Source organism: Cuculus canorus, chromosome 2 (genome assembly GCF_017976375.1).
Source record: "Cuculus canorus isolate bCucCan1 chromosome 2, bCucCan1.pri, whole genome shotgun sequence".
NCBI classification, from domain to species: domain Eukaryota; kingdom Metazoa; phylum Chordata; class Aves; order Cuculiformes; family Cuculidae; genus Cuculus; species Cuculus canorus.
The window spans coordinates 80,855,376-80,868,005 of NC_071402.1; the positions used below are offsets into that span (position 1 = coordinate 80,855,376).

The 12,630-nt window shown below is 36.4% G+C and overlaps 1 protein-coding gene across 12 annotated transcripts in view; it reads right to left on the reverse strand.

Annotated features, from left to right (window-relative positions):
* The window catches only part of CDH18 (cadherin 18), a 557,226-nt gene that overhangs the window by 255,249 nt on the left and 289,347 nt on the right, over positions 1–12,630 (reverse strand). For 4 of the 12 annotated variants that reach the window (XM_054059852.1, XM_054059849.1, XM_054059854.1 and 1 more), the window contains one exon: positions 759–857. The exons of the other annotated variants lie outside the window; for them this stretch is intronic. The gene's annotated coding sequence lies outside the window, so the exon portion shown is untranslated. The remainder of the gene's footprint in view (positions 1–758; positions 858–12,630) is intronic. 12 annotated transcript variants of the gene reach the window in all.

Below are 12,630 nucleotides of genomic sequence, written 5' to 3' on the forward strand. Positions count from 1 at the left end.
GGATGTGGTGAAGAGCAGTTGAAGTAGGCTCAGAGCTGTAATCTTTCCACAAAGCTAATGTGGAAAGGTTCCACAAAGACCATAGCCTTAAAGAATCAGAGGATAGATGAGAGGAAGAAGTGGCAAAATACCACAGACCCAAAACTCAACTCTATTTGAGATTGGCTATGGCTTTAAGAAAAAAGTCTGTCTTATGGAACCAAAAAAAAAAAAAAAAAAAAAAACAAAAGAAACCCAAAACTTCTTACATTTATGAAACAGCCACAACCAATACAAACATGAGGCTAGGAGGTTTCTCAAAGAGATTCTGAAAGGGCAAGTGAGGCCATTTCGTAAAACTACAGCCTTATTCTAGGACTGGCCCATTCATACAAGTAAAGAGCTGACATGAAACACTTACTGAACCCAGAGGCATTTAAAATTTGCTATGCAACTAAGAGAAAATGTTGTGACTAGAGTCCCTTAAGGAGACAGTCCAAACACTTCTACCTTGGAGATTCCCAATTCTTCCCCTTCTTTGGTCACATGTTAGGGTCACAATTGCTGGCTCCAGTGTTTATGCATTGGGTACATGTGAAGCCTGTCTCTAGAGCCCATTTGTTGCCAAGTCCCATAGACACAATGGTAAAATCAAGCACTGGTTTAGCACCTTTGGATACATATTTAAACAAGATCAATCATTCAATTCAAGTAAATGTTGCCTGCTACACAAGCTGAAAATTGCTGTGCTACAATGAGCAAGGAAGCAGTGAATTCACCTTCTTCTTGGGCTCCAAACCAGTGCTCTAGACAGAAGGCTGTGTTTCTTCTCCCCACTTACTTCAAATAAAATTGATTCTCTGCTCATTCCACAACACCTAAAAATGAAAAAGAGACTCTTACTGAAATAGCATGGGAAATACTATTTTAATTTAGTCCCTGTTCAGCAAATGGATTAAGGGACGTTTGTAGGCCTGGTTCTGTATAGGAGAATATAAATTTCAGAAGGGCCTATGAAAAGAATTTGTGAAGGAATGTTACTGTCATGCTAACTCTGCCTCTTTAACCCTTCAATTCTAAGAAAGCAGGTAGTCACTAATAAACACCAGATATATGCCGTTTTCTTTTTCCACTGTAAACAGATGACACATTGCTTCCATGGAAAAGAAAGAAAAGATAAGAGAGAAGTAGTTACTTTCATAATTTTTATCTGGACAGAACACACTCTGATTCAATTTCTATGCTGGAATTAAAAAAAAGAAAATCTAGATTACCATTTCTCATTCAAAAATAAAGTAGAAAAAAATAGAAGTAGGGGTTTCTAGGAGACATTGCAACAGCAGAAATAAGGCAGTAATGTTGCTGCTTCTAAGAAAGAGAAATATTGGATTATTTTGAAGTAGCTGGCCAGAGCTGGCAGTTGAACTCAATTATAATTCCATCGGGTGCCACCTGATACATTCAGTAGTGTTTGAGAGAAGATGAAATACAGTAGTCCATGCAAATTATAACAGAAAGCAATCTCACCAAGCTGATACCAACCAGTTCCTCACATAAGAATACGTCCCATATTCCAGATAAAGAAAATTTTAAACATGAAAATTAAAGGATGAAATAAACTTTGAAAAATAATTTTAAAATGCTTATGTTTTAAAAACACACAGAACTTAAAGCAGACAAACATATAACATGAAAATATACATATAAAATATATATAACATATATACAAATTCATATATATAACATATATATATAAATATATAAATAACATACAATTTTTTTTTGAAAACCATCACAAATAATGAAAAAGATAGTATTTTGATTAATCCAATGTCCACATTGTTTTCTGTGTTCATCTTCAAGACACCTATTTACTCAGCATTGAATAAATCCTCGGTCCTCCTGGTAATCAGAAAATTTTCTGTGTCTTGGCCCAAGATGTCATAAACATTTTCGTTTGCTTTCATAGGTTCAACTTCTCCTTTGGCCTTAAAGATGTCAAACTCTATAAATCAATTCTGCTCCTGCCATTATGACAAGCAAGCCCTACTTATCCTTCTTGTAATTCTGAGTCTTGAATTTTTCTGTTTAATAATGCTCTTACCTCTTCACAAATACTCTTAAATCTCTAAAAAAATATAAAATTCTGGAAGAATGGGACTTGCTTCATAATCATTGCAGGTAAAAAAGTATCCTCCAAAAGTGAGTCTGTCTGTTATCTGGTTTCTCATGTTACTGAAATCTATGGTGGACACTCACATCCCAGGTGACTAAAAATGAGCACAACCTGTGTTATATTGTCACACTGGGTGCTTCTGTTTTATGATATGACAAATGATTGAATGGCCTAAAATTGCTTTCAGCACTTTACACACCAATCACATTCCAATCTTATTATCCAATTTACTTACATTTCTGTCAAGATTTATCTTAGTTTACTCCTGTACTTTTATTTATACCTCATCATTTCTATTTTAGAATAAAATCCATGCTTGCTTTTTTTTTTTTTGTATCTGAACAGAACTTCATATTGTAATTTACTGCCCCTATTACAGAAATATTCTTGCAAAAATGGCTTTACGGCACATATAGAGCCTTCGAATAAGAAAAAGGATATTTAATAGATGCAATAAGCTTCCATGTCAAGACTATTAAATAAGTATACTGCTAAAGACTTGGAACTGGATTTGATCCCTGTGAAATTGCCACATAATTCTACAGAACTCAGCACATTGTTATTTTTAAAGGAAACCAAATGGTAAAGTAAAATATAAGCTGAAAATAGGACTGCAGACCAGAGAACAAAAGGAAAAAATGTAGATTGAAAGGGGCTTTTGGAAATCATCCAGTGCAAACTCTTTCTCAAGGCAAGGCTAACTTCCAGGTTAGGTTGGGTTGGTTTAGGGACTCATCTAGATGACTTTTAAAAAATGCTGCAACCTGTCTCTGTTCTTAACCTAGCGTACTGTGAAAAGCTGTCTCCTTACATCCAGTGGGAGTTTCCTTCACTGCCACTTGTGGCCACTGCCCCCTGTCCTCTTGCAATGCACCTCCTAGGAGAGCCTGGCTCTGGCTCCTCCACTGCTCCTGCAACCAGTTCCCCTACAGTTCCATCTCTTGTCTCCTGACAAAACAGATTCTCCAATACTTCAGTCACTTCCTACCCAACATTTCGCATTTTCTTGACTTCCTTCTTGTTTTGGAGAACTGCAAACTGGGCACAGCTATCTTGCTGCAGTGGAGGAAGATAATGATCTGCCCCATCCTGCTGACTATATCCAGCCATCACAAAGCCTTTCTTTCTTCAAGGGTGCATAGTTACCTCATCTGTAATTCACTGCCCACCAGATCCTCGTGACATTTTCCATGGGACCAGTGGCAGCCATGCCATAGTGTTGTGCTAGACAATGCTGAACCAGGTGCAGGACTTCTGCTGAGCTGTCTGTGTGACATATATTTATATGGAGTTTTAAGACAGATAGTCCTGTCCGAAGGAACTTAAACCTAAACTAGGTGGGACAAGTGGATGACACAGGATGTAAAATACCTGTTCAAGAAAGGCAAGTCATTAAAAAACAGGCCAGTTAAAAGCTTTAAGCAGGATTTAGAGGGAGCATAAAGACAAATGCAGACTCAGGAGGTTCTGTTCAAGGGTGGGAGGCAGATAATTGAGAGACTAAAATCCAGGCATAATTAAAGCAGTAGTAACAGAGGGTTACCTTGCCATAAGGCAAAAGAATAGAAGAATGATTGAAAGCAAACTGAGATTATGTACAACTTCAGGCACGCAGCTCACCTCTTTATTCAGTTATTTATTTTTTAACTTCTGAGATTCCAATGAGGCAACATCAAAGACACCATGAGCCACTTTAGGTTTAAAAAGGTCTTCAAAAGGAAAAGCAGTACTGCAGCCTGTCAGAGCTACCTGACAAAGAAGAGTTCAATAGTCCTACTGCACTAGAGCAATGAGGAGCGAGGAGTATAACCTTAAAATATAAGTAATGAAAAGAAATAGGTACGTGCCTGTAAGGAAATCTCAAATTCATCATGCCAAGCTTTCAAAGACAAACTTTAAACAAAATGGAAGTAGCTGAAAATACCTATTCACTTTGCTTGTGAGAAAAACGAATCTCTCATGCCTTTAGGCAGTAGAGAATTATGTGGTCTTTCGAACTGAAAAAGTGCAAACTGTAGAGGATCAGACTGAATAAATGTTAAGATATCAAATCTCACAGGGTCTTTGGGAATCTACTCAATAACAATATTTTGAGATGTCTTACACAGCAATGGTGTATTTATTATAGTTATTTACACCTTGCAGAGTAACCTAGTAAAAATAATTAAAAGAATGTATTTATGCATTGAGAAACAGAGACAAAGACAAAGGAAATACCTGCATGAGAATATGTCACAGATATAAACAGACCAATCATTCTAAGGTAAGCTGAAAAGAAAAAAAAAAAAAAAAAAAAAACTGATAGCTTTCAATTAGATTATATTATAAAGAAAAGATTAATGGTTTCCATTTAGCATCTTTCAAGTGTTGAAAAATTAGTCTAGTTAGTAGGGTTCTTTTCCTCAATTTATGCAAAGACTTTAAAAACAGAATTCATTTAGTCTTTGTAGCAAGAAGAAACTTCCTTATCGTAAAAAAGGCAGAGGCAAGCAATTGGATGGAGGAATAGTTTCCTAAATCTTTAAAGATGATTCCAGCACTACTGTTACAGCTGTTGCAGATGGAAAAAGGGTAGTATGCATATATATATACATATATATATATACATATATATATATATGAAGAAGGCTTCTTGAGCAAGGTGTCAACCCTGCTGCAAAGACCTGCTTCCTGAACACAAGCCTTCCATGCATTTCGTTCAGGTTACAATAATGATGGTAACTGGAGAAGACCCTTGGTCAGTACGATGGAAACGTCAATAACAATGACAACCACCTCTATCGCGAAAATTCTGTCTGTGTTGTTGAGTAGGAGTGCAAATAAAAAGCTGAGGCCCTAGGCTGAGGATCTCAGAATATCTTAAGGTTAGAATCCAACTCACTATGCAAATATATTTTGTCTTGCTGAGTCAAAATTAAGTAGAAGATCATTATAATCTTCAATATCTTGTATGTTGTTCATAATATCCTCGAAATAATTTATAAACACTGTTTATTTGGTTTAAGCTTCTATTTCTTTTTAGGAGTAAGATACTTGTTGCATAAATAGCCTATTGAGAAAAAAAAATCAACTTCAATACGTGGCAACCTGTAAAACTAACTGTAGTTCATCTGCTCATGAAAAGAAAAAGATAAGGAAGCATATAGGAGCTGACTCTAATTGACACTTCTACTACAATAATCTGTAACAATACTTCAAGAGGAGTAAAAAAAAGGTTTAGTCATGCCTTTCTTTTCTTATATTCAAGAAAAGGTTTCAATCTCTTTCTTAAATGATGTACTTTTACTTCTTTATTCAATTATTTATTTCATCGTTTTTATCCTTTCCTTTCTACTTTTTTTTTTTTTTAATCAATTGCTAAAATTACTCAGCAGAATTGCTCATCAGGTATACAGCACTTCCTTTCATTATCATGAGATACACGGGAGGCAGGAGCTTAAAAAGCCAGTCATTATGTGCAGCCTATGAGCTAACATTTCCTTGAAGACAAAATATGTTCATAGTTATAGCAGGGATGGGGGGAAATTGGATTTAAACAATCCATTTACAGTTCTTTGTTTCTGCAACTAATCAAATTCCATTTTTGTTTCAAACATAATATTCTCTAACGTCAGGTACATTGAAGACTCCACCAACATGGAGCAAAGAACTTGGACCTCTAATGTATCTGCAGCTAAAATAAAGACAGAAGTGAAAATATATATTGAGTAATAATGAAAAAGTCATGAAAAAGTTCAAAGACACGAAGAAAAAAAGCGGAAATTCGGGAAGAGAATAATTCATCAACGATTACCCCATCCTTGGCAGCAATGGAGGTTCATACTTCCCCACCTGAGTAGTAACTTTGGTGCACAGCAACTGAGCTGGAACCCACATGTGTTGGCAGGCATTATAATGTTCTGCCTAGCAGCAGGTTAGCCTTACCTACCATTTGCGTCAGCCAATAAGAAATTGCTGTATACACATAAATGCCATAAATTCCTGCTGGCAAGTCTGTGTGGATGGTGAAAAATTTTTAAATAAAAGTTACACAGTAGAGGAAGGGTACAGAAAATAAAAGTACATTTTGATTAGAGCTATCTATGGGTTTGAATTTACAAATACTGTAAGGTTTCAAATAAGAAAATAAAGGTGGACTTCGGGTTTCACCAAGAATAAAAAACTTTGCCACATTGGAAAATCAGTTCATATATTTAAGTATGAATGCTGATAGAACAGTATTTTTCAAAGTCTGCTTTGTTTTGAAACTGCTTGCGTGGCAACATCATGAAATGATAGAGAAAAGTGTTTCCCTTTAGGGCAAACACAGTATGTGGACATTACAGGAATGTCATTATCAAAAGCTTTGGTGTCACAGCAAGATCACCAGCAATCTACAAAGATTGACTAGACAGACTGACAGGCTTAAGACCTTGTCTATGGAACAATCTGCATGGCATTCAGTTTCTGGTTCCCCTTTTCCTGGATAAAGTGATGCCAGTATATTAACGAACCTCCAAAGACAAAAGCCGGTTCTATTTTAAAGTACCCCCATTTAGTTTACAGATGCCTTTAACTTACTTAAATGCTTATTAATATTTTTCAAAAGACATAAACCTGAATCTGAAAGCTGTAGATTTGGAGGGGGCTGTGTATTCATCAGCTTTAATTTTAATGAATACATTGAAGACCCGAAAAAAATATTTACAAGCTGTCCTTCAATGCAAGAGTCTTTTAATTAAACCACTCATCTTTCATCTGGTATGAAATACAAATGTTAAGTATAAAAGCACCCATGGTTTTGGATTTCTGCAAAGTTAAGAAATTCCAGACCCTATTTTTCAAGCAAAATTACATCTATATGTTGCAAATTAGTACATGCACACAAGTCCCAAAACGTGCAACACATCCATTTAAATGAGTCACATGTACCAGGTCATTCTTGAGTTTTGCTCTGCAGGGGAATCACAACACTCATTAAAATATAATAAGCTTCACAGTGAATAGAACAAGTGCTCATTATAATGTAATGAGCAGTAATTATCGCACAATAGTCCTGTGGAGTAAACTCATCTCATTCCAAGAATGTTATACCTTTTTTTCTTAAAAAAAAACAACACATAAATGGGAGCTCCTCCCAACTCAGTTTAAAACTAGGAAACATACAGCCATGTTTACATGACATACTATATTAGACCAAACAAACCACCATAATGTAACAACACAAGCCAAATTGACTTCAGTAGCACAGTGGGCATTAATAGCTTTAGGAAATCAGTCCACACCTGACCTTATATAGTCTGAAACAGCTCAAGTTCATTAGCCTTGAAGTCAAAATGCAAGGTTACATAGTCAACAAAGCTCTTCCTGCTGGCTTTGTTTGAGAGGTATTTAGAAACTTCCTGAATAGGTTTCAGTCTAGAAGACTACTTTTCAAAGGGATGTATAAAGGGACATCCCTCAGATCATCTTTTCCATTCTTCTGCCTCATGGCTAAAGAAAGATTATTGAAATAAAGGTGTCCTGTTTTTCTTTCTTTATATCCAGCCTGTTGCTCTCCCCATTTTCACTTCATTAGATCTGGAAGTCGCCAAATCTTCACATAAAAAGACAGCTTTCTAATCTGGCAGAAAATTATCTTCCCCTTCCCCCCTCCCCCAAATTAAAAGAAAACTAACCCTATATTTAAAAAAAAAAACAAAAAAAAAACCAGCAACTTATTGGCTGAGTCATCTTGCATAAATTGTACACAAGCTCCTCAATGCTCTCACAGGCTTGCTTCTCCAGCAATCCAATCCACCTAGTGACTCCTCCTCAAGAGGTCTCCAGCATTGTTTTTCACTTACTGTATAAACCCGTCAGTATTAGTATGATGCAGCTGTTTGAGCTGGATCTGAGAAACAGAAAGGCTTCCTCCAGGACAGTAGCCATTTAACAGGATCACTCCCTGTAAACACTCTAAATCTAAAGTGTCCAATGTACAGCACACAAGGCACATATACCACCAGGCCAACATGTTTATGTCCCTGCAGCAAGTGAGGGACTAATCAATCCGCTGTATCTGACTGGCACTGGGGACCCACTCCTTATCTGTAACTCACTTACAGTCTGCATGCCCATAATGCACCTGGCAAACACCTGGGAAGAGGTTGCTGCAGCTTGAAGGCACTTCTAACAGAAGATCACATCATCTGCTCCAGTAACCACCTTCCCACCATGTTGCTGCCTGAGGAAACTCTGGAGCACCCGCTCTGTTAATGGACTGTGAACCTTACACTTAGGATAGCTGCCCTGAGAGTATACAGAACAACAAATAAATCCAGTTTATTTAGGAAACACTAGACCTTGTATGTATCAATTGTATTGTGCATACTTTGCAGTCTTTACCTGACACTGAAAGAAGCTCAACCAGCTAGAAATATTGAGTACCACTTGAAAACCTATGTTTCCTTGCAGGTTGTCTTACCACTTTCCAAAACCACTCTAGAAGGGTTTCTAGTACAAAGCTACACTGGATTTCAAAGCACTACCTGTGCATTCATTGAAAGTGAATGCATATAAGAGTGAACATTACATTTCCTCACATCTTAAACAGTTCACAATTTAGAAAAAAACAGAAAAAATCCCAGCTTAATACAAAATTCTAAACAAACTGATTGTTTTACACCTTCTGCCATTCAAATACAAGAATATTTAAGATCTCTTGAGGCTGAATAGGCAAGTTAATAACTCCAAGCTCAATTTCCCTAACATGAATGCAAGAATTCGTGCTTTAATGAACATCAAATACATAACAAATTTTCTTCATCAGCAAAGTGTGGGGAAATTGCATGTAATAAATGATGTGTAGCTTTGTTTTTTTATGACTCCAGTAAGAAAGTTTATCATTTATTAGAAAGAACAAAACATAAAACATAAAAGAAATAGTGACTGACGACCGTAATCCAGACATAAATTAGTTTCCCTTTTATTTTTAAATATTGGCAGTTCCCATGGGCAGTTAATAGCTGCCATACTACAGTGCTGCTCATATGCCCTAGTTTTATCTCACCTCTCCTGAAAGCCAAGATTTTACAGTTAGAAGAGTCAGCAGTTCCCAGGTGTTAATACAATATATCAGTGTTAAAAATACCTTCTTACAGTCAAATGAAATCTTTCTCACTACTGAAAGAACTAAAGGAGCCACCTTCCTTTTAGCAACTACTTTTTCCTTCAAATACGCATGGACACAGGCATACACACTCCAACCGCCTTGACATTAATATCAACACTTTTCCTGTCTTGTCACCCTTGCTAAACTATTACAATTTTTACTAATTATGGAATAATTCTCTATGAAGAACCACTCGTACTTTACAAATAGTGCAGGATTCACTGGGACAGGACCTTAAACTTGGTTCTGAATAACCCAAATGCTTGCCCTACTACAAAAGAGATGTTTCTAATTTTTTTACATTATTTATTCTGTCAATTTGAGTACTATCAACACCAGAACATGACAGAAATTTCAATCGAATCCTGCCAGAAATCTGAGCCTGAGAAATTTCACTCCTTACTCCAATTCCAAGAGTGAGCTTAAGCCTCATTCTAACAACTGCCCTATACAGAAATGCTGTTTACAAGAGAAAGACAGATCAAAATTATTTCCTCTAGGCAAGGCGTAATTATTGATAATGAAAGGCACTTCATAGTCTCTTGGACAAAAAGATTTTCATTCACAGCTATCCCACCACTCAATAAGAGTAAAATGTGAATTAAGCAGAATTCAAATATGAATGCATAACTTTGGTATAACAATTTATTAGTCATTCAGTTAAGTGGTCTAATCCCAGAATATTATAGGAAATAAAGCTTTCAATATAATTATGAAAATGCACATCTCCATCTGTGAAAACAAGCAGGTTGAGTCAACAAATAGCTCATTGTATCGCCACACATTTTGATCAGTAACTTTTACATGCTTTTAAAAGTACGAAGCATGATTCTTTTTTAAAAAAGCTGATTTTCAATTTTTTGTACCTTCCCAAGCAATATGTGTTAGTGTGTAACTATATATGCACCCATAATTGTGTCTAGAAGGGTTAATGGCTTTTATTTATGAAAAAATATAATGTATGATGGAGATACTGGAGCAGGTTGTCCAGAGAAACGGTGGATGCCTCATCAGTGGAAGCATTCAGGGTCAGACTGGATGGAGTTTTGAGCAATCTGATCTGGTGAAAGATGTCCCTGCCCTTGGCAAAGGGGTTAGATCAGACGATCTTTAAAGGTCCCTCCAACGCAAACCATTCTGTGATTCTATGGCTTGGAAATCTCAAAACAGGGAGTCAACCAAATATGGAGTTTGTTGTTTTCAACATGAACACTGGACAGGGAAAAGACACGATGAGCAATATTTCTTCTTCAAATAGAAGACCTTACCACAGCTCACCAAAAAAACCCTGAAGCTGGCTGATTTGCAATGCTTGGTTCATCACCCTTGACTGCCAGGGGAAACTGAATAGGACAAACAGTACCCGGTTCCTCCTTCAGCAGATCATTCTAAGGAAAAGCACATCTGTCCTACCACCTCACTGTTCCCATCTGCTAAGTCAAGACACTTCAACTGGTCCCTCTTGTAAAGTACTTCCAGTGTTCAACATTATAGACCATGCAGTACTACAGAGACCAAAAAATCTCACATGCTGCCATAGTCCTTTGGCAGAAATGCAGTCAGTACCTGAGACAGCTTGGATACTTATAATACAACACTTCATCAACACCCTTTTAAATTTGCCCATGCTAGCACTGGACAAATTATATTGAAACCTAGGTAAAGGTGGAGTGGTAATAGGTAAATATATCCATGACCTAAATATTTTACCTTTTGCAAGAATATTTGCTTAAAAGAAGCAAACAGTTTCATAAAGGGTGGAAAGTCAATTTTGTAATTGCAAAATAACACTCTGCATTTTCTATGATAACAAATCCAGCTTCAACTTTTCTCAGGTTTCAAGTACCTCCACAAAAATATAAATGGCAATTGCTATTAATATCATGTAAAATCATGATTCTTCCAGGCCTCAGGCATCTGTTAAATATATTTTCAGCATACAAGAACTGCAGATGTGCGAACGCCACCAAGCTGCTTACCAGTTACTTATCGAATGACACATCTTTGTTGTTCTGATTGTGCTCAATGAGCAAACACATTATATTAAAAAAAACCCAATCTCAAAACAACAACTCCCTTCCATCTGCAAAACCCTACCCCAAAACAGGAGAATAGGTTTATGCATAAGACTTCAGAGATTTGAAGGTGATGTCGTACCTGTAGGAAGTGTAGCAGTACCTCATTCCCTTCAAATCCCTGACTGGTTATATTTAAATTCCTGTTGATTTGCCATCTGTATATTAAGACCAGTCCAAAAAAGCAATGGTACATTATTCAAAGTATTTCAGTATCAATAGTTTGTCTGATAAAGCCTGTTTTTGAAGAAAGAAATCTCATTCTGCCAGTCTTCCTTCTCTTTTACAGTAGGGGACAAGAGTTTTTTGGCTCCCAGTTTAGGGACTTCTTAAAAATTCTACTTCAGTTCTTGGACTGAATTTTCAAATTCCATGTAGCTTCATTTTCTGTTAAGAGACAGCAAAATTATGTTTGTAATCAAAGCTGATTTATAGAGTAATGGAGATATTAAAACTTCAGTATCAAGCTCAGCAATATTTCTTTAAAATGATATTGTACAATATTCGTTCTGTAATTATTATGCAATGTTCATGTCATACATGAAGCTACAGAGTGCTTCAGGGACTTGTCTAAGATCTCCCATCAAGTAAATGGGGAAATTCAAGCACTTATATACTATATACTCTCTTTTAGCTACAACACTGTTGACCAAGGAAAATATGTTTTCTATTACAATTTATGCTAGTGAGATTTACATGCTGGATTCTATAAATCTTTGTATGCAGTTTGGGGAGTTTCATATTATTTCCACTTATGACTTTTGTAAATGCATCTTCCTCTAGGAGAAGATGAACAGAAACTCTTCTACAAATAGATTTGTATTATATTAATTTTGAGGGGTTTTTTTATATATATCTTTGGGTTTTTTCCTCCTTCTCCTTCCTGACATGTCAGTTTTCAGCATTCTTTTATTCATTGCCTACAAAGAAACTGCCCCAATGTGTTATGATGGCTGATTCAGGTTAGGCCCCTATGCAGAACAGGTCTGCCAGAGCTAACTAGCTGTTAACTGTCTGGGCAGGAGTTCATGTTCATCTGCATGGAACAGATGACTCATTGATATTTAGCTGGTTTGATTCAATCCGATAACACTGAAAATTTTCAGCATTACTGGTATAAACAGAAATGCAGCTGTTAAACAGAGCAGAAGCTTCCGGATGTGGAATGGGATTTTTCATACCCTTCAGATACAATTTATCATCTTGAGATGCAGGTTGAAGTGTTCTATACATCCATGTTAACAACAAGCAACTCAATTACATTTTAA